This window comes from Syngnathus scovelli, chromosome 2 (assembly GCF_024217435.2).
Source record: "Syngnathus scovelli strain Florida chromosome 2, RoL_Ssco_1.2, whole genome shotgun sequence".
Lineage (NCBI taxonomy): Eukaryota > Metazoa > Chordata > Actinopteri > Syngnathiformes > Syngnathidae > Syngnathus > Syngnathus scovelli.
Window position 1 is genome coordinate 17,591,414 of NC_090848.1, and position 20,094 is coordinate 17,611,507.

Consider the following 20,094-nt stretch of genomic DNA (forward strand, 5'->3'; position numbering starts at 1 on the left):
GCTCATGAACACATCAGCAGCAGGAGGGCAAGAACTAAACTCATTAAGTCGCTCGCTACTTGGCTATGCTCGAGTCCAGTGTTTAACATTTAACGAGCGAACATTAAATAAATCTTACCACTGAAGAAAAGTGCCACAAGTGTAAGGAGTTTGTCTATATTAGTATTGTCACAAATGAATCATTTTGTAGTCCATTATCCCATTGATTACTCAGGGAATCGGTATCAGAAGAGGTGCTTTTCGAGTATGTGTTAAGCCAACCAAATAAGCCTTATTATTTTTTTGGTTTGATTATTTTTAAATGGCCAGGGCAAAAACTAAATATCACTGGACATAAAACCTTAACATGAAATGCTCATGACAAAGACACCCGCTGTGAGTGACAGGGCCTGGCACAGTGTGTGTAAGGCTATGAAATATGAGTTAATCCATTCAGACACAAAGCTTGAGCCAGTACATTTCCATTGATCGTGAAGGCAGCAGCAGAAATGGCAGGGAGAAAATAGGAGATGATGATGATGACGGGGAGTAACATGGATGAGAGCATCAAGGACAGGTAGAGAAAGGTAACAAAAGGTCCACCGGGCAAGAATGGAAACATTTCTTTGGGGAGGTGCAGTGTTAGTCAGCGCTCTAGCGTGTCATGAGGTGTTGTTGACTAACCTTGACTGCATTCACCTCCAAGCTCACCGGCTCTCAACAAGTATTGACAAAACGACAATCTGCAAGAAAAACACTGACGGGAAACGGACACACAGAGGACAGGGGGAGGGACAGGCGGGAAAATACATGAATGATGCAAAAAATGGCACAAACCAGGTGACAACGGCTCGTTGTACGATTTTTGGAAGCACACTGCATGGACATGGACGTGCAAATAATAAATAATAGAAATCACGGTTAACATCATCGAGGAGGACAATTTATTCAGAACCGGTGATCATTTCCCATGACTCAATAAGTGCACATCTCGGCACTCAGCCACTACACACAGAATGAAAACACACACATGCACGCACACCCCTGAACAACCCCCCCCCCCCCCCCCCCCCCCTATTATCCCTTGAGCCCTCTCTTCTGCGCCTCACTCGACAAGAGCTTGGAAATAAAAACATCACAGCACTGCCTGCCTCGCAGCACCTGTTCAATAACGTTGACATTTCACATTCGGCATCCCCAAGCTGAGACGTTGTCTGCATTTAAACCAAAGACACGCATCAATCTGCAACATTTCAATGCAAGCAGTTTCACATTGCACAGACAGAAGACACATCTGCATGGAAGGGTGCACAGTAATTGTCTCAATTAACCCTCTCATCGAACTGCCGATCATTAAGAAGCATGCATTGAGAAATCCTGCGTTATGATAATAATCTGCCATCAATGCTCTGCAAATCAACGGATTCCCTCCAATGGAAGACAAGCAACCCCAATATTTATATAGTAACTATTTGCACCTGTGCTCATGAATATTAGTAGATTCATGCTTGACATTTTATCTTTGCTGTGGTTCCTCTTATCCAATTATTTATTGACTGCAAAGCTTGAAGAAAACAAGGCCGAAATCCCTGGATATTTGCAAGTGCAAAATGCTCCTGTTTGATATTATTCATGCTCCACTTCTGATGCAACACGTCTCCTGAAATACACTCCCAATGAATAGTCCTCTCGCTTTTAAATTTGCAAGTATGCCTGGGAATAAAAAAAAGATCACGCTTCTCTCTGCAATCTCTGCAGCACATGCCAAGTGTGAATTGGACTGATATTTGACAGAGCCGAAGAGAAAAAACAACACAAGTACGAACAACCATGAGAAGCATTTCGGATGTTGGCACTGACTCGAAATGGGCATGCAATTTGCAAATTGATGAATCACAGACAATCAAAACTAGAGACACACATGTCAAACAAAAAAAAGAAATTGTGCGAGACTAACATCTATTTCAATGCCAGTGGTGGGGGGAGTTGGACTAGCGTGGATGGGCAGGTAGTTCAACTTCACATCGATGACATCATCTTTAGGCAGCAAAATAGTTATACAATCAATAGGGCCTCTGCTGGTACACTTCATTTTACATTACCTTTAAAAACAAAAGGCTCACTGATAACTTGATCATCCCTGACATTTAACAAAATCTGATTCTTGTGAGAAAAATAAATACTTTAAGGGCGTACGGCCTTTTTCATTGTCATCAAAGTGATCTTGTTTCAGCCTAGTTGCCAAAACCAATGGGCTGAAAATGGACCCACAATAGATCATCTTTCAAGACAAGGTGTTAAAACACAGATGAGCTATGCTAGCTTTTGGCAAACATTCATGGCCTCTTGTGGCCTCTTTTGCCACTGACCATGTTTTTGTTGACTCCACTTAGTTGAGCTAGAAGCTAATTTGTTACTAAGCTACTTTTCCATCTAACCATTCCACGTATGTGCCCAAAGTGGCCTGTGATTAAATTAGCCACTTAATGAATTATTAAGTGACTGTTGTTCACTCTGAGTCATGAAACGTCAGAATTTGATGAAGTGGTAAAGTTGAGCCGGCCAGAAAATGGACGGCCACTTAAGAGGCTACTTTCTTTGCTTTCAGGTAACTAATGTTATTGTTAAATGAATGCTTGACAATGTCAACTATCATTGAGAATACTTCTAGCCGGAAGCTTTTTTTCCCCTCACACGTCTACTTTAAATGCAAGACTGTTGTACTTCTATTCCTGTTGTGATAATTACTACCTGAAGGGGAAGGAAGAAATTTGCCTCCATGGTGCCAAGGTTTGATGGCCACCAGGTGCAACCTAACTTGGATGGCTGAGCAGAGACATCTGTTTGATGGCATTAAAAACGCCAGCGCCCTGCCATAACTACAGATTAAACGGTAGTAAATCCGAGGATTAGAACCGTATATGAATAGTCCACATTGATTTTGCAACCCTTTGGCAACACTGGGATTTCCACTGTGACAGACATCATGGCCATCAAACACTACAGGGCCAAGACTTTATTTCCCACAGCGGGGAAATTCACAGCTTATAACATCCAAAAATAATACATTAGGTTACGCAAAGATCAAACATGATCAACATAAACCAGATGAGACGTTAGCTACAAACACTATCAAGCTAAACATTGGCAACAAAATGTCAGATGTAATGTTAAAGGACTCTGGTTTCTGAGTTGTTGAGGGTACTAAAACCGGTTTGTGACTAACATTGCTAATCTTGTTTAGAGGCAGGGCAACACCATTCCTACAACAAACAACTCATCCCACAAGTCGTAAAACAGTCAGTGAAAAGAATGTCAATGGCCTTAGACATGTACATCTCAATATTCTAGGACGTACTACGTAAGAATGTAACTTTGGGGCTGTGAGTTGATGAGGATTATATGTGAGCACTTTGAGGGTAACGACATGATGAAAATGATAAACTGGCCTTTCCCTCTTTAGCTGTCTGATGGTCTCGGTCTTTGAATTTCAAAGCTGGAGCACACGCACAAACGCACATAGACACGCACAGACACCTACACACCCATGCTGCGATTCACTCTGCTGCAGGGAGACCTTTTTGACATGACAATCCCAAAATCCCGTGCTGAAATCCTCCCTCCCCCTTGACCACCACAGCCCTTAGGAAGGAAGCTGGCTCACATCACAAGAGCAGCATCCATTACTTCAGCTGGCCTCACACTTTAAAATTGTATTACTGGCTGTCTTCGAGGGCTGCCAAAAAAGACTAGGATACTATTTGCCATTAATCGGCGAGGGCTACCAAAAAAGACTAGGATACAATTTGCGATTAGTCGACTAAACATATCGCACCCGAAAGCTACCGCTCTAATTTAACCAACATTATCTTACATCTTGAATTCAAAATAAAGATTCAACAATTCAATTTTGTAGCTTGTACAAGCATTCCTGACATGTTTATAAATGACAGTGACGGTTATTAAGGTGCAGCCTTAACATATTTAGCTGAAATGAAAGGCTTTAAAATATCACAAGATGGCACCAGAGCCCCGAATAGTAGGCAAGTAGCAATGTGTGTCAAGAATGTCAATGTTAATCTCGATAAATAACCCAAGAGCTTTGGATGTAGGCAGGTTAAGCTAGGGGTTGTTGCGGCAAACAGTCCGAGTCTTTGCCGCATGTGTGATTGTGCTCGGTGTGACTTTTAAAAAGCTGAAACATTTACAACTCATTTTAAGGGTAAAATTGTAAAATGAGTTTAAAATGACAAAGTGTTTGTACATGTAAGCCGAGGTGCCAGAATTGATTAATTGTAAAATAATTGAGTGTCAAATTAGTCAACTATTTTGATATTCGATTAGTAGTCACTTTATAATAATAACGATTCTAAACATTCTTTCGGAGCTTAATTCATCCTGTTTTTATCCATACTGTTCACGGCAAGTTGTCATTAACCGAGTCAAGTGACGGAACAGCGTTGTTCAACAAACTACAGTTTACATGCATCTCTAAAGTCCAGTCGGACTCACCAAATAATTCAATACGCCATGTAAACATATCGACTGTCTGAGCCTACAATGTGCCAAAATCAATGGCCAGAAAGTGTAGCTCTCTATTACTGTATTGAACTATTTTAAATACAGTCAGTGCTGTAGAATAGACTGTGAATGCATCACATCCAAACATGTCATCAGCGCGAAGCAAAGCCAATGCAATATTCAATACAGAATACACAACAAGCTTCGGGAAATGAAAACGTCCACCAAGTCCACGGTCTAAATTAGGGTAACATCTGATTTTAACCTTCCTGACAATGACACCATTGTCCTCACGGCAAGCAGCAGTGCTGCCGTTGAGTCATCCTTGCATTTGTATTACCATATTAACGTGCACACTGTGCCGCGCTAGTGTGCCTCTGTTAAATATGCATGCTTGAAGGACTGAAGACAAAACATTGCGGCGCAGACGGGTGGAGGAATATCCATATCGTAATAACATCACAGCACATTAGCTTCGGCCGCATGCAGAGAGATTTGATTTTGAATAATACGCTGTGATTTATGCAATCGGGGAAAATCACGTTTGACATTTTTATGTGCTGGGAGGAATCCGTAAAGAGACTTTAATGAGGTTATTAAAATAAGTGAGCATACAAAGCCACAGCCAATGAAACAATAAGATGTAAAAATCAATAAACGCATCATCAGTCGTGTATCTTGATACAAAATAAGCACTTTCATTTGAATATGTTGAATGCAGACTCATTTACATACATCTCAGTAAGCGTCCCTAATAAGGGTCCTCCATATCTTAATAGCAACTTATCGAGTCCCTTGGCTGCAGTGTGCTTAGAATGCCAATCATTCATTCGTACCCGTAACAGCCAAAACATCGTGTTTAACAGCGTACACATTGCCGACATGGATTTGCAGACGTCTACGTTGATAGTGCTTTCGACTGCTGTTAATTAACCTTTTGTACTTTTTAAACAGAAACCACATACACAAATAGAACTCAATAGCAGAACTGAGGAAGAGGGGGCTTGCTGAAGGTTGCTGTCGTAATGGATTGCATTATATTGAACAGATATTAAGTTGTGTCCGCCTCCTCAGGCTTCAATCATTAGCCCCCCGTCTATTTCTCAATCGTGACTGTCATTTGAGAGCAGGCTGATTGTGTTAGAAAGTAGCTGATTGCGATGATGAGCACAGTGCTACTGATGAGAAGAAGATGGGCGGTCTTAAGGGTGGCGATAATATGCCATATACAGACACAACAGTGACGTAAGGATGTTCAAACACACTGTATTATTTCCAAATGAATAATCTGTAATCTCATCTGTAGTCCAACAGTAGTCCTTGGGCAATGGCATGCAAGCATATGAATCAAATATTAACGAGGCTGTTCTCTCTCTGATGTTTGGACTATCACTATCCTTACTAGTGTTGACAAGGATGAATGGAATTGATATTATGATTCAAAGCCCTCCTCCATCAGATTAAGACTATATATTGTTTCTGCCATGTACATGCTTACACAATATTTGGCCTGTGTCTGCATTTAACCCTTCAGTACACATGGTACATAAAGACAAAAAAAAAAAACATCCACACCTATGAGCAGTTTACACCCTTAAATGAACCTAATGTGTATATTTTGAGAATTTGGGATGAAGCAGGCGTTGTTTTTGCTTTGGATTGAGAGATGCGCCTTGCTGGATGGTGGCGGCAAATTCAACTCACTTCAGTTTAGCATATAGTCAATTTTTATTTTTTTTATTAATATAAGAGGCCCTGAGCTGTTTTCAGTGTTATAAGGGCTGTTTGAACACAAATGGTGGTGCCAAAATGTGGACAGACAATATATATAACAATACTCACAGGCATTCTTTATCCTCTACAAAAAAGACCAATAATAATGCAACTTAATGAGAGCATTGATGACTTGATTTCAAAATGTTTCTATCTCATCTCCTCATGCTTTTCATTACTATACATACATATATACAATGCAGGCTTAGTGATTTGAAAATTGTATTCTACTACATAATGATGTTGATTTAAATTTCAAATCAGTCCTACCATATTTACATCACAAAATTCTATTTATGATGAGACACCATTTTTAAGACTTAAAATATGGATTTCAGATATTTTAAAGCCAACTCAGGCTTTGTTTTTACATTCATGGCAGACAGAGAATAACGGTAATAGACTACTATGATTTGAGATGTGAGTGTATTGCGTTACAAGTGTGGTCATGGAACAAATAAAGTCATGAGCCAAGGCGCCACTGCAATTACTCCATGGGAACAAAAAGCTTGGATGTTCCAAATGGGAAATGCAGAGAGCAAAACTAAGAGTGCTGCTGCAGCTTTATGCTTGAGACCATTGAGAAGTAGTGGCCCTCAGCGGCTATCCAAATCCTCGAGGCAACATGATGCCACTTATCTCTGCATACAAAGACACATTTGGCTAAGTCGTACCTATTGGACTGGAATTGCGGTGACACGGAGCCAGCTTGAGTGGCCGAGAAATGAACCTTGTTATGCGTCCTGACACCGGGGCCACGCACCCGGGCAAATAAAAACATGACTCTCACTTACTGCCCGCCTGCGACCGTAGGCCCATACATCAGCATTAGAAAAGGGTCTCGGCAGCCTCAAGGTCAGCTCAATTTCCTCCCACTGTTATGAAGTATCAGAATCACAGCAAGAGAGGGCGGCCGCACATGTGTAAGGAAATGATTTAGAGAGGACGGGGTGCAAAAGGAAGAGAGGTGATTTGTAATACAAAAAGAGGAGCTGTGACGAATCACTCGGTGAGAACCATGCCGCCTCTTGTACAATAAAAGTGTGCTGGTGTGGGCATTAGGGAGAAAATGTTTAAAGACTACTTGCACATTCTATTCATGGCATCTTTGTTGTTGTCGTAAACGAGTCAAAAGCCTTGTTAATTGCTCAAGTGTAGCCAGTTAAACTATAAAGCGATCAAACCGTCGACATAATTCTTTGAGCGAATGTGAATACAATGCTTAAAATTCACTGTAATCACATTGGAAGCGACCTAATGTATTTTTTTCCTCCTCTGATGAGACCTGGGTCCATTTACCGCATGCCCAAGCAATTTGATAAATTACACAGAAGAATAAAAGGGGATTGTGTGTGTGTGCGTGTTGTGTGTGTGCGCGCGCGCGTGTTTGTCGCCTGTCATCCTTGGCTGCCTCACTGGCGGAGGTTTGACATCTTCAGCTAAGAGCCAGGGGAAATAACAGCAAATTCACTTATTGGCACCACCTCATCTATTGCTCATACGTGGGGGTTTGGGGGTGGGGGGTCCTTGAGGTGCTACAAAATGGTGCTGTGTTCTGTCACTGAAAGTGTATGTGCAGGGGTAAACACGGTGCATGTTGAAATCCATCACTGGCTTTGATGGGGGCACCGTAATTTCAAGTCAACTCTGACCCTATCTAGGAGGGGGAAAGGCAGTCCCACAATTGGCTTTCTTTTCTTTTTTTAATGTGCTGACAGCACAACCAGGTTTGATGTATGTGGGTAGTCCCACTTGGAGGATGTGCGCTATGACATGAATACTTGGCCGCATGGATGCGTGTTTGCCCAGTTGCATACGTGTTTTTTGGAGAGCGCCTGTGGGAGTGTTGCCGAGCAGGAGATCTACTGCTTTAATGGCCTCACTCCATCTCAGTTTGAGGTACTGCAGAACAATCCAGGGGCGAGCGCAGCAGCTGAGAGTGACTCCAGGCTGCCTCGCAGACAGAGAAAATGTCAAGGTAATAGCAGGTGTGATATCGTTGCAGCCCAAATCCCTTTCAAGACGAGATATGGAATATCGCGTGCGAGGAGATTATTTGGACAAAGTTGCCAAAGTTGGTGACGTGGGGCCAACCCCATTTCATGCCCTTTTTATCCAAACATGTGTGTCAGCAGACTCTCTTTCATCATCAATGTTTGTCCATTATTATCATTATTATTATTATTTTTGTATGCTATTGCTTTTTTTGCTGGAGAAGTCAAGAAATTCATTCAGAATGTAACCAACCCTGTGACAGAGTCATCTATTTTGGTTCACCGCTTTGAATTCATTGGTTACACAAACTCTAGCACAGTGGTTCTTAACCTTTTTGGAGGTACCGAACCCCATCAGTTTCATATGCGCATTCACCGAACCCCTCTTTAGTGGGGGGGAATGACATACCAGCTCTGCCGAACCCCTGAAGCCGACTCACCGAACCCCTAGGGTTCGATCGAACCCAGGTTAAGAACCACTGCTCTAGCATCACAGTTAGTTTGCAAAAAAAAAAACACCTCAAAAGCTGTTTGTGACTGTCTGCAAATTGTACCTCCATATTTCTGAGCAGCTTATTTTTCACTTTGTTTGGTATGCCAGGAACATAACTCACAAAATAAGTCAAAGAAATATGCAGTGCTCACACTAGTATTTCTGTCATCAATGAAAATTAGGACAAAATATCGTCGTCAACGAGACTTTATCACAAAGACAAGACGCACCAAAATTTAGATACAAATACACCTGCGTGGAATAATAAATCACACATGAAAATTTGCAAGAATGACTCTTGTAGCAATCCAACATCTTCATAAAAGCGACAAAAACAACAGAACGAATCACGGTGCTACCGTGGAACGACCAGAGCAGAATAGGGCAAAACCAACAACACGTGTAAACGTTATGAATAAAATGATTTGGAAATGAGGAAAAAAACATCCCCACAAACTGCTGGCAAAAATGTTGCGCTCAGAATGAAGTGAATATGTTAAAATCCGTATCGTACAGTCTTAAGCCTGAAGTTGTGGTTATGGTGCCGTGTTGTTGTTGTGGGGTATTCAGCCATGATTAAATGGTCTAAAAAAGCAAACAAAACACTCCAAGGTGGAATGAATAAGAGAGACGGCTACTTGCACAACAAATAAATCCACCATCCTTGTATGAGTGAGGCCTTTTGAATAAAAAGCAGCGGTGTGCATTGGGAGAGCAGCTGATAATGGCTGGGTAATAACTAGTGGTGAGTGAAGCGGTGCTGGAGGATAAAAAGAGGCAGTGGGGGCAAAGACTCCTGTGCGCTGTCCAATTACAAAAAGCTCTCTTTGCTCGGCAATCTCACCACTAGCTCGCCCGACCAGTCTCCATCGCTTCTCTTTCTCTGCACCTGACATTGCAGGTGTCCTGACACCAACCTCTCATCACCTCATTGAAACTCACAGCAGCCCCTTGAGGACAGTGAGGCAAGATTGTCATGCTCAGTCTTGCCACGGGAAGATACGCTTAAATTGTACTCAACTTAGTTGTTTGGCAATATAGTCCACTCCATTTTTAGCATTGCTTCTATACTGTCGTACTTGTATCATTTTTTTCATTTTCCGGCGGCACCGGGCGAGGTATTCAACGGCCTGAACATTGGTACTTGTGTATGTAAAAAGGATGTCAACAATTAAAATTCCCCCCGCAGAAAAACTCAGTCGTGAGTTAATGCGTTGTTGTTGTTTTTTACGACTACATTTATCAGATCTTTATGATGCCCATTATTTATGGGTGGAAACTACTTTTTTCATATACGAGTCTGACTGTCATGAAAGAAGGGAGGAGGCAAGCATTGTAAAACTGTTCCCTGGCTTGCTTTGTCTCCTTCTGTTCTCTAATCGTCACCAAAATTCATATGCACAGCTCTACTCATGTCCACTCTGACCTTTATGCCACCAAGCGCTCAACTGAGAGAAGAATGGCGGCGAGGAAGAGTCGATGAGAGCCCACGGTCATTTGTGAGATGGGGCACGGTTTTAAAATGGTTAAACTGTTAAAAATCAGTACGTATGTTCACTGCTTTACAGTACTCAGACAAAGACTCTTTTTCGCACACAACCCTGACTACATTCTGAAGTCAGCCAATCACAAGCCTGCCCCGGCTGCCCTTGACTACACTCTCTAAGCTCCCTCCACAGTACATGTCAAAACCCTCAGCACAGATTTTCTTTGCTCCCCGCGCTCTGGCTTTTGCTCGCAAATCTTTTACCCTGTCTTCAGGCTCTGAAATATTTAGCAGGCCCATCTGAATACACCTTCAGGCACAGAGTTGGTCGGGGGCTGCCTACCTCTCCATGTAAAGAGCGATGACAGAGAGAGTGTGTGAGCGGGACTGAAGGTTGGCGTAATAGCTCATCAACATTATTAAATCATCCCCCGTAACCCCCCCCCCAGTAGTCCCTGAGCGGTCTTGGCTTGTTTTATTTCTCTGTCAAGGTTGGGTGGCCTCAGCTCCAAAGGTTTAGACTTTAGCTGCTCGCCTAGCTGGTGCAGTGCTAAGCAGGCGTCAGGGGAGTTTCTCCTCAATTAAGCAAAGGTAAAGCAATGCTGCTGACTGTGGCAGCGCTATGAATGCATTAGTCTTCCTGTCACCACAGGCTACGTTATGTACGACATGAAGGCGCAGGAACATGACAGACAGCGGGTTACTTGAAACAATACCCACTTGCACCAGGATTGTATGAATAAAGCACCGAGAAGGTCGTACAATTTGGAATTCATCAATTTTTTCAGGAAGAAAAAATGCGCCATCTACTATTGTACAAAAGGCACAAGATGTCAGTGCCTCGTGTGAGACCTTGATTCAGTAAGCATCAATAGATTAGCATGTATGTTTTGCTTGGGGGAGGAGGGAAAATGTGAGACAAGGTGAAATATAGTACTCAAAAACTGTGTTTAACTTCATTTTACTTAATACTTGCTGCAAAATTAGAATAAAAACTTACTTGCAGTTCACTATTCACAAATTCACCTGTTTGTTCCTCCTGCGGTACCTGTCCTAAGCATTTTGCTGAAAAACTCACCTATCTGCGGTTTAATGCGCTTGCTGTAATGTCCCAAAGGGCCACAAGAGGGCAGTGATGCTGTGGCTAATTGGAAACATTTGAGTTGTTCATCATAGTTTATTGTACTTAGTAATTGGTGTCAAGAAATCATGTTGAAGAAGTAAACCTTGACTGATAGACTAAAATCTTTGAAAGTCAGGGAGGAGCAAAGTTCAGCTTGGGAAGTTATGAAGCTCCTTTGTATCATCTATGTGTGCACGTGCATTTTTGGTGTATTTTTTTGGGATCAAATCATGTCATATTTTTTATGGTAGCTGAAAAAACATCACTACGGTTTGGATCACAGTTCAATTCATAGTTATAATTTCAACTATTGATAGAAGCAATTATATTTTCCTCAATTCTTGGGAGCACTTGATTTTTTGTAGTGATATGTTGGCAACAGTTTGACCCTGAAAAGGATTGCGTTTGCCCTTACAGGTTCTGCTGCTGAAAATTCGAGATACTGCAATTACAGTGCATCAGGAGAATCAATACAAACGTTACTCCAGTTAGGTTAATGAGTTTTTGTCGGCTGCATTGAGTGGGTGACCCTGAAGAAAGGTGACTACTTGCAGTGTTAATTCAAGCAGAAAGGAATGATGAGAAAGTCAACATGACATCCTGGTGAACCTCGTCAGAGAAGTTGATTTCTGCTTTGTTTATGTTTGTCCAACTTATGAAAGATTTCAGTTTTAATAATTTATGAATACTCATTAACCTATCATCGCTGTAGGTGAGCATTTGCGAAAATAATTATATTACCCACATTTTAAGGCTGCAACTAACTATTATTTAAATAATTAATTAATCTGTCAATTTTTTTTTACCAATTAAGCGATTAATCAGATTTGGTTAATAACTTAAAAACAGGACATTAAGTCAAATTGAAAGCATGGAAAGCTAAGTTGGCAAGCTAAGTCTGATTTTATTCAATCAGTCTGCTTTCATGGGAGACTAAAGAAATTGGATTAATACTATATTGAGAAGCTAAAAATCCCAAGAATTTGAACAAATGTAATTTAAAAAATATCTAAACAATACATCATCAAAAGTATAGTTGTTAATTAATCATTGCACCTTAACTGAATGCAAATGTGAAAAAAAGAGATACATTAACAATGAATGGCAATTACTTTCTATCATCTCAGCAAAAACATCTGAGCCAGAAACCAACAATCATCCTGCTCTCTTAAAATGAGGACCAAGAAGAAAATAAGTGAAAAATGTCAAGAGCAGCAATAATGTCTTCCTTCACCAGTTTTTATGGGAGTAAATATAGTGTTGCTGTACTAGCGTGTAGAAAAGGACTGATTGACAGTTTTACTCTCCGCCAACTGTCCACTGCCGCTTTCCCGGATGAAACATGTCAATGTAAAGACACATGAATGCAGCAGCCTATCCTCCATTTTCTCCTCCTCCTCCTCCCTTCACAGAAGCAGGCCGAGTGGCGCAGTAAATACAGATGCAGTGTGCTGTGGAGTTCTATGGAACGTTGTCAGTCTTTTATCTACCATGAGAGCGTCTGCTAGTGCCGAAAATCAAAACGTTCGGGCGCGAGGAAAAAGCTTGCATTTGCTTTCATAAATTACCGGCGAGAGTAGAGAAGGGGGCAGTAAGCTCTGTTCTTCATTGGTCTGGGCAGGCCTGGGGAGGCAAAATCAAATTGGGGTGGGTGCCCCCTCAGGTAGTATGCCACGCACGTATCCACAAAAGTCCAATGTGTGCGGGTACAAAAAAAAAAAAAAAAAAACTCACTGGGTGCTCAACAGGAAGCGCTGGATCATGTCGAAGTCGGCACCTGCCACTGGAGCTGCCAAGGTCAATTAATTATGCCTCCGTTAATGTTGTCAGACAACAAAAGGGAGCTCTGAACTGACACAAAGAGCCGCACTGTTTCAGAAATTCAAGAATACAAATATCATTCCTCGGCAAGGTGGCACATATGTGAGGGCTTTTCTCCTCTTTATGTAGATAGATGATAAATAATGTAAAAATAGGCTTTGAGCGTTGATTCTTGGCACGGTTACCTCTTAATTGTGCCATTCGTAGAGCACTCGCTCGCATGTGTGTGAGTTTGAGAGAAAAGGATAAGGCAGGCTGCTGCTTTAGAAATTGACAGCTTTTTGTTCTGATCCCACAGCTGTCACTAGAAAAACGACGGCGAGAGTGAGAGCGAGAGGGAGGCTGTCACTGGCGGCTCATATAAGCATAAAAGCCCTGTTAAACACACACGCCCCTTGACACTGCAGCAGAAGTCGAACAACGGGGTTGGGCTCGAGGTGCCCCATGAGGACACTGCTTAGATGCACATTAGAGTGAGGATGCAGATGGGGGTAAATCACAAAATACCTGGTCAGTGTTTAGAATCCCGCTGCGCCGCTGGGGCCACTAACACTATTACCGTTACCTTGCTTATAATCCCATTATGAGCGCTGCGTGTCCTCGTCAATCAGCCATTTTCATTTGAGCCTTCTTTATCACCGTTACCGCTGCAGTAATTGGGGTGGCACTCTGGAGAGCCAGTGCAGGCTTTCTCCATGTGGGAGGTCAAGAGTAACACAATTGGTTGACAATGATTGCGCTCCGTCTGATTAGGCCGTGGGCTGCCGATGAATATGTTGCTGTGCTTCGACTAAAACCTCCAAAGGGCAGTGGCTCTCACAATAAAAAAAAACAGAGAGCAGCTGTAACGTAGCAAAGAAAGACGAGGAATTGATTGCGCTGTGAAATGTGTTTGATACAGACATGACAGCAAGCCATGTATATGAAGATGGGATTAAGAAATATTTACAGCAAGATCCCATCAAAACGGTAAAAACGACAAGACACAGCCACATCTCAAAAGGTTTGTTAACTGCTAAATGAGTGATCGAACAGTGACTAGACAGTGACTGACAACACAGAATTAAACGATAGATAATAAAAGAGGGTAACCTCCACATTACTCGACTGACCAATGTCAGTTGCCCTACATTCGCATAATAATAGATTTATGGCAGTTGTTCTTTTTAACACAGTATTTGTGCATAATGTGTGAGTGTCTATACAACACACGTGTTTTGATTAGAGGTATCAAAAAGTATCAGTTAACAACAAATTAATGATCAATTTAATCGTCAAGTAGTTTCATCATCGAGTAATCGTTTAGAGCCATTTTTAACCAAATTTTCTGACTTCAGTCTCTCAAAAGTAAGTAATAAGTGATTTCTATAGTCTTTCATCAAAGCAGACTGATTATCTTTTGTGTTTAGTCAAAATAATACATTTTGTAACATCTGCTAGTATTTTAGAAAACAACGACCATCAGCCCTTCTTGTGTGATATTGCTCAACTGTCTTTATCATTAAATACCAAAGAAGCAGAAATAATTGGTTGATAAGCAGTAAGCAGGGAAATGTTTTTATACACATAAAACTGTATCAGATTAATGGAATAATGGCTAAAATAATCTGTTTTAAAAATATTCAATACTTAATTTTGATTAAAAAAATACATCGGTCTATTACTTTAATGCTCAGAGATATACTTGCCAAATTCATTCATTCCAAACTCATTCACAAATGCTGTTAAATATGCGAGCCAAGAGCAGATTTTTCATTCATCATTTCATTTCATCAACATTATCTAGCTATTATAAAATGTGAAAGTCAACATATGGAAAAAACGGGAGATAATCCGGGGAAAGGGACCATCTGCCACGGTCTCATCAAGTGGAAATCATTATTATTTTTATTTTAAATGGACGCATTCTTACAATGTTGCAAACACTGAGCAAAAGGAATCGGCGCAGATGGGTCAATTGCGCTTAAAAGAGACAGACACGCGCATTGATAAGTAACACAAAATGGCTCCCTCTAGTCCCCGCGCAGAGACGTCAGCTCTTTTCCTCATCAGTGATTGCGGTGTTTACACAGAAACTCAAGTGCACTCCTAGCTGAAAAAAAATGAAGGGAGTGAGCGGATGAAGAAGCACGGGAAAGGTTATAGAGAGACGCACGGGGAAGGAGATGTAGTGAGAGCGAGACGATGACGGGCGTGAAGGATAACCCAGCGGAAGAAGACAGGGAGACATTCACTTATTTGCGGCGGCTTTAACAGTCTTGATCCTCAATAAAGAGGTGAAGCTGATTAGGTTTATATCAAACGGCCGCTTGTAACGGCGCGCCTGTCGCTGAAAGCACAAATCACAGTCGAGTCAGGTTTCGCTTCCTTTCCATTTGCAAAGTCGGCTCATTCGTCCCTTGTCTTTGCCGCTCTCTTTTATTCAACACCGCACACAGAGGCTTGTAAAGCACCAGCCTGTCAGTGTGACAGATGCAGACACGACCGCTGACCTAAATCACTCTTTTCCACCACATTAACCCTCATGCCCCATCCACCTTTCACACAAAACACAGAGCGGCAGCAGCAGCGGCGGCGGCGACAACACAACAAACATCACAATAGCATCCTTACGTGCACACTGCATGCTGGATGTGCCGTTTGACAATACACAATTTGCACTCTGTCCTTCTACATTTAGGTAATCCGCAAAGTAGGTGAACACTATAAGTCAATGCCAATTTGTGAGTGTGCTTGTGTGTAACCTTTCTTTAGCAATTTATAAATAAATAGATAAATGTTGTCTCTCAGTAGTTATTTGTGGCTGTCTGTAATGCCCTGAAATGGCACCAATAAAGTAGATAGTAGTAGTCATTTATATATGTCGGGGAGACATTAACTTTAACGGAGATTTTGGAGAGCCTTTGCCACATGTGAATGTTTTTGCTCTGCTGATTGGCTATTAAAAAGATCAAGCTAACAAAAACAAAGGTCTTGCCAGTTGCTATTTTTGCAGGTTAGGAAGGTGACGTGTTTTGCCAACACTTCTCGTGTTTTTGTTTTTTAAATCAAATCATCTGTAAGGCATCTTTACTTCAGTAATATTGTAAGATGAGTTTGAAATGATATGAGTGTTTTGTAAATGTATATTTACAGTTTAAACTCCTTAACATTTTGGGAAGGTGTCATTACTCATATCTTTCAGGTTTCCACGTTGGAGGTTACTGTATCATCATCATGTTGGTTGAGAAACAAGGAAAACAACGTAATATGACAGCTTTTCGTGTAACAAATTGATTTCAAAGGAAATACTTAGCCTGTTATGTCATACGTACTACGTTCCAAGTATGACACAATAAAATGTTACACTGTTGTACAAATATGTCTTGCAAAATGCAAGACCAGCAGTAATGCGAACACATGCCGCCTACCTGTGTGAATTCCAGCGGAATACTGCCAGCATAGCATGTCACAAAAATCCAGGCGGCACACAAATGCTGTGAGCAGCAGTCATGACAACATTGCAATTTAACAGGGCGCTTTGTATGTTTCTGGCGATGCCATGACATCAGTGTCGCATCACGGCTGTCCAGTTTATCACTCCAGCTTTGATCTTCTTCCAGACAAAGTCTTAACTGTTTTACACAGAAAAGTCACATTCATTTCTCTCAGGTTACACATAGTCTATTGAGTTTGCATCTGATGAGTCATTACATGTGATAAAGATTGCAGCCACACTCAAAGTCAGAAGGTGTACTAGATGGAGAACTCGATGCAAGCATACAAACTTCCCATTCAAAAAACTTGCCGAGGGATGCAGCCTGACCGTGACAGATCTGTTGTCCAAATTGAGGGATTCTGCTATGAAATTTCAGGAGTAGCCACTAATTTCTACCGCGATTACGAATGTCATTCATTGAACGTTTTTGCAATGTTGCGGAAATAACAGCCGATTAAAAAGGCCAGGTCGAATCACAACAAAAATGATGTTTTTGAATACAAAGCGACACCTAGCCAGCCACCGCTAAGCTGTACCAATATAGCATCTACATACATATTGTGTTTTACAATAATACTAAGTAGTATTTACAATTCAATTTTTACCGACAGCTGAAAAAGTGAAGTGTCGAGAGTCTCCGTCACTATAATGCACACGTGCAATGATGAATACAGCAAAGAGCTTCTCAAATATCCACCCTCTCATTTCTCACTCATTCACCTCTTTGTATTATATTATAGCTACAACGGCCAGTGCAATCTGCTTCTTCCTTAACAATCGTACCATGTATTTTTTACCTATTAAAAAAAATCTAAATTATCGCTCAACCCTAAAACAAACTAGCATCTTTGAAACAAACACAGAAATGCACACACACACACAAAACTAGAATGTACAACAGCTTTAGTGTGAACACTCACCACCAAGATACCCATCACACAATCAGACGATATACAGGCTATTGATCTTTTTGTTAACTGTCGACAAAAAACTTGTCCATGGTGAAGGCAACACGTTTATAATCAATAATACATAAAGTCGCCAATTTTGATCAAATTCAATTATCCTTCATGAAAGATGCAGAGAGAAAGGCAAAGTATACGGCCGGCCGGCTGGCTGGCTGGCGTGCAGGGGTAGAAGAAGGCAAGGGGAGGACGAGCGTAAATGATTCATGGTTTGATATCTTTGCTGTATAATGCGCTCCTCCGGGGAGCTGCTGGGCTTCTTCGGCAGCCGCACAACTGCCTCCCTTGCTCACGCTCTACCTTGGCGCCACCACTCGAGATTTTGTGTTTTGCCTACCATGAAAGGCGGCCGAGCAAATACAGTACAAGTAAGCCACTTGATTCCACACCGTTTGACTAAATATCACGGGGAGCGCCACGGAGATGCACCGAGACAGAAAATAGAAACAGACTTCTAGGGTGAGAATTCCGCAGATACAAGCGATGCTCTGAAGGGAAATAAGGGCACATTCGGCTCCTTCGCCAGCTGATCACCCCCACTCACCCGCCAAGAGACAGAGAGGTGGGGGGGGAATGAAGAATTAAGGGTGTAACGTGTTGGGCTAATCATAACATAGACAGTTTAGTGCCATCTTGCATAATTAAATGCTTTGCACTAACCACCTAATGCATACTAATTTGGAACAATCCACTCGAGGAGTTGGCAGACCATGAAGCTCCTTGCAAAGGAGGTGCTCGTTTCTCCTCTAGTCCCTGCCAGTGTGTGTTTGAGTCACACACACACAACACACACACACACACGCACACACGGGCATTTGAAGGGAGGCTAAGGCGCTAAAGGGCAGGTGGTGGACTCGGGAAAAGGTCAAGCATTATTACAACACGACTAAATAAGCAGGCCGCTCACCGCCCGGAACGTCGCCATGGCTGAGGCTACAAGTAGACACCTATACGCAGCGCTACCTTCCTGTCTCTATAACGGAGATTCACAATTCAACGCTGGCCTTTATCCGTCCAGCGGCAAAGACAGCTGACATGACGACTGTCATATCCTACTTGGATTTTTATCCTGTTGGTTTTATTGCTCTCTTCCTCCCCTGCATTGCACACATGCATGCACGAGGGAGGGAGGGCGGGAGGGAGGGAGTGGTGGAGGGAGCTTTAAAGCACATTAATATTAATTGCAGCACTAGCGGAGGAGATAACACAGACATGATGCCCCAGCGAGGCAGTCCTTGCCCCTCACCCCCTTTATTATTTTTTTGTTCAGAGCACCTCTCTGCAAAATGATGAGCATTTCATCTCTGAATCACTTTCATATTAGCAGGGGCTGACCCGTGGCGTCGAAAGGAATATTTGTTTGTGTGTAGCTACTTTAAGTGAGCGTGTGTGTCTATGTATGTGTGTGTGCTGCGCGCTGAGTGATAAAAAGTCAGCGAGATAAATTATTATGTTAGCGGCTTCATCAACAGCGGTAGAAATGTGCTTCAAATAACAGAGTGCTTCAAGCAAGCTGCTTTTATCTCCCCTACTACTCCTGGTTTGGCTACCTTTTATGTTCTCAGCACCGAGAGCACTTTTCATTCAGCTATGAGCTCTGCTAAATATGGATTCAATCTGCTGTTGGGGAACAGAATTGGACTGGGACTATTTAACAGTGTTGCAATATCTTTATTGCTACAGTATCTATGTTAGATATTGATAGCTGCCATCTGGCAGCTTTGTGTGGTTATGCGCTTAATGACGAGTACTTACTACTGTGATGCAAATCTCCACATGCTCGTGATGACAGAAGTGTTGCTAAATCATATGATAAAACACGTAAAATCTTTGGACTTTTGGTCTCCGTGATTACCACCTAAATTGTATACAATGTAAGATACTTTTGTAGCTGTGGCGCCTTGAGATACAAGTTTCTCAAATTACAAATTTCTCAAGTTAATGGGCGTTTTTTGGATTATCTTTCTGCTTGTTTTAAGGGGAACATTTTGAATGGTGGCTGTGGCCTTAATTCAACTCTCGTAACAAGCAGCAGTTTAGCAGATAGTAAAAACAAAAAAGGTGAAACACTCTTTAACCCCCCCCAAACCAGTTGAAGTTTACTGTCGAACAAAACAAACCAGGGAGCACATTGTTTATTCAAAACAACCACACACTTGATGCTAACACACAATAAAAACACTATGGACGGACTAGAATCGATATTTGAACATAAATGGTGCATCAAGACATTTATATATAGTAAGTAGTACAATATAGTAAGTACTATACACACAGGATTCTTCATCTTATCTAAAAATCACTCTATTTTAGTCAGTTGTGAAAGTCTTCTTTGTTCGTCTCTTCATGCTTGAATTTCTTTCCCCCTAGTGGTCAAGTTAGGCACACCACAAGACATCGCACTATATTAATTGTAATGCACAGTTTGTTTACATTGTTTTTAATTAAGTTGCTACAAGTT

General features: G+C 41.7%; 1 protein-coding gene across 2 annotated transcripts in view; it reads right to left on the reverse strand.

Annotated features, from left to right (window-relative positions):
* The window catches only part of rerea (arginine-glutamic acid dipeptide (RE) repeats a), a 117,929-nt gene that overhangs the window by 84,272 nt on the left and 13,563 nt on the right, over positions 1 to 20,094 (reverse strand). Inside the window, exon 1 of one of the 2 annotated variants that reach the window (XM_049755384.1) lies at positions 664 to 685. The exons of the other annotated variant lie outside the window; for it this stretch is intronic. The gene's annotated coding sequence lies outside the window, so the exon portion shown is untranslated. Of the gene's footprint in view, positions 1 to 663; positions 686 to 20,094 lie in introns of those variants that run through there. 2 annotated transcript variants of the gene reach the window in all.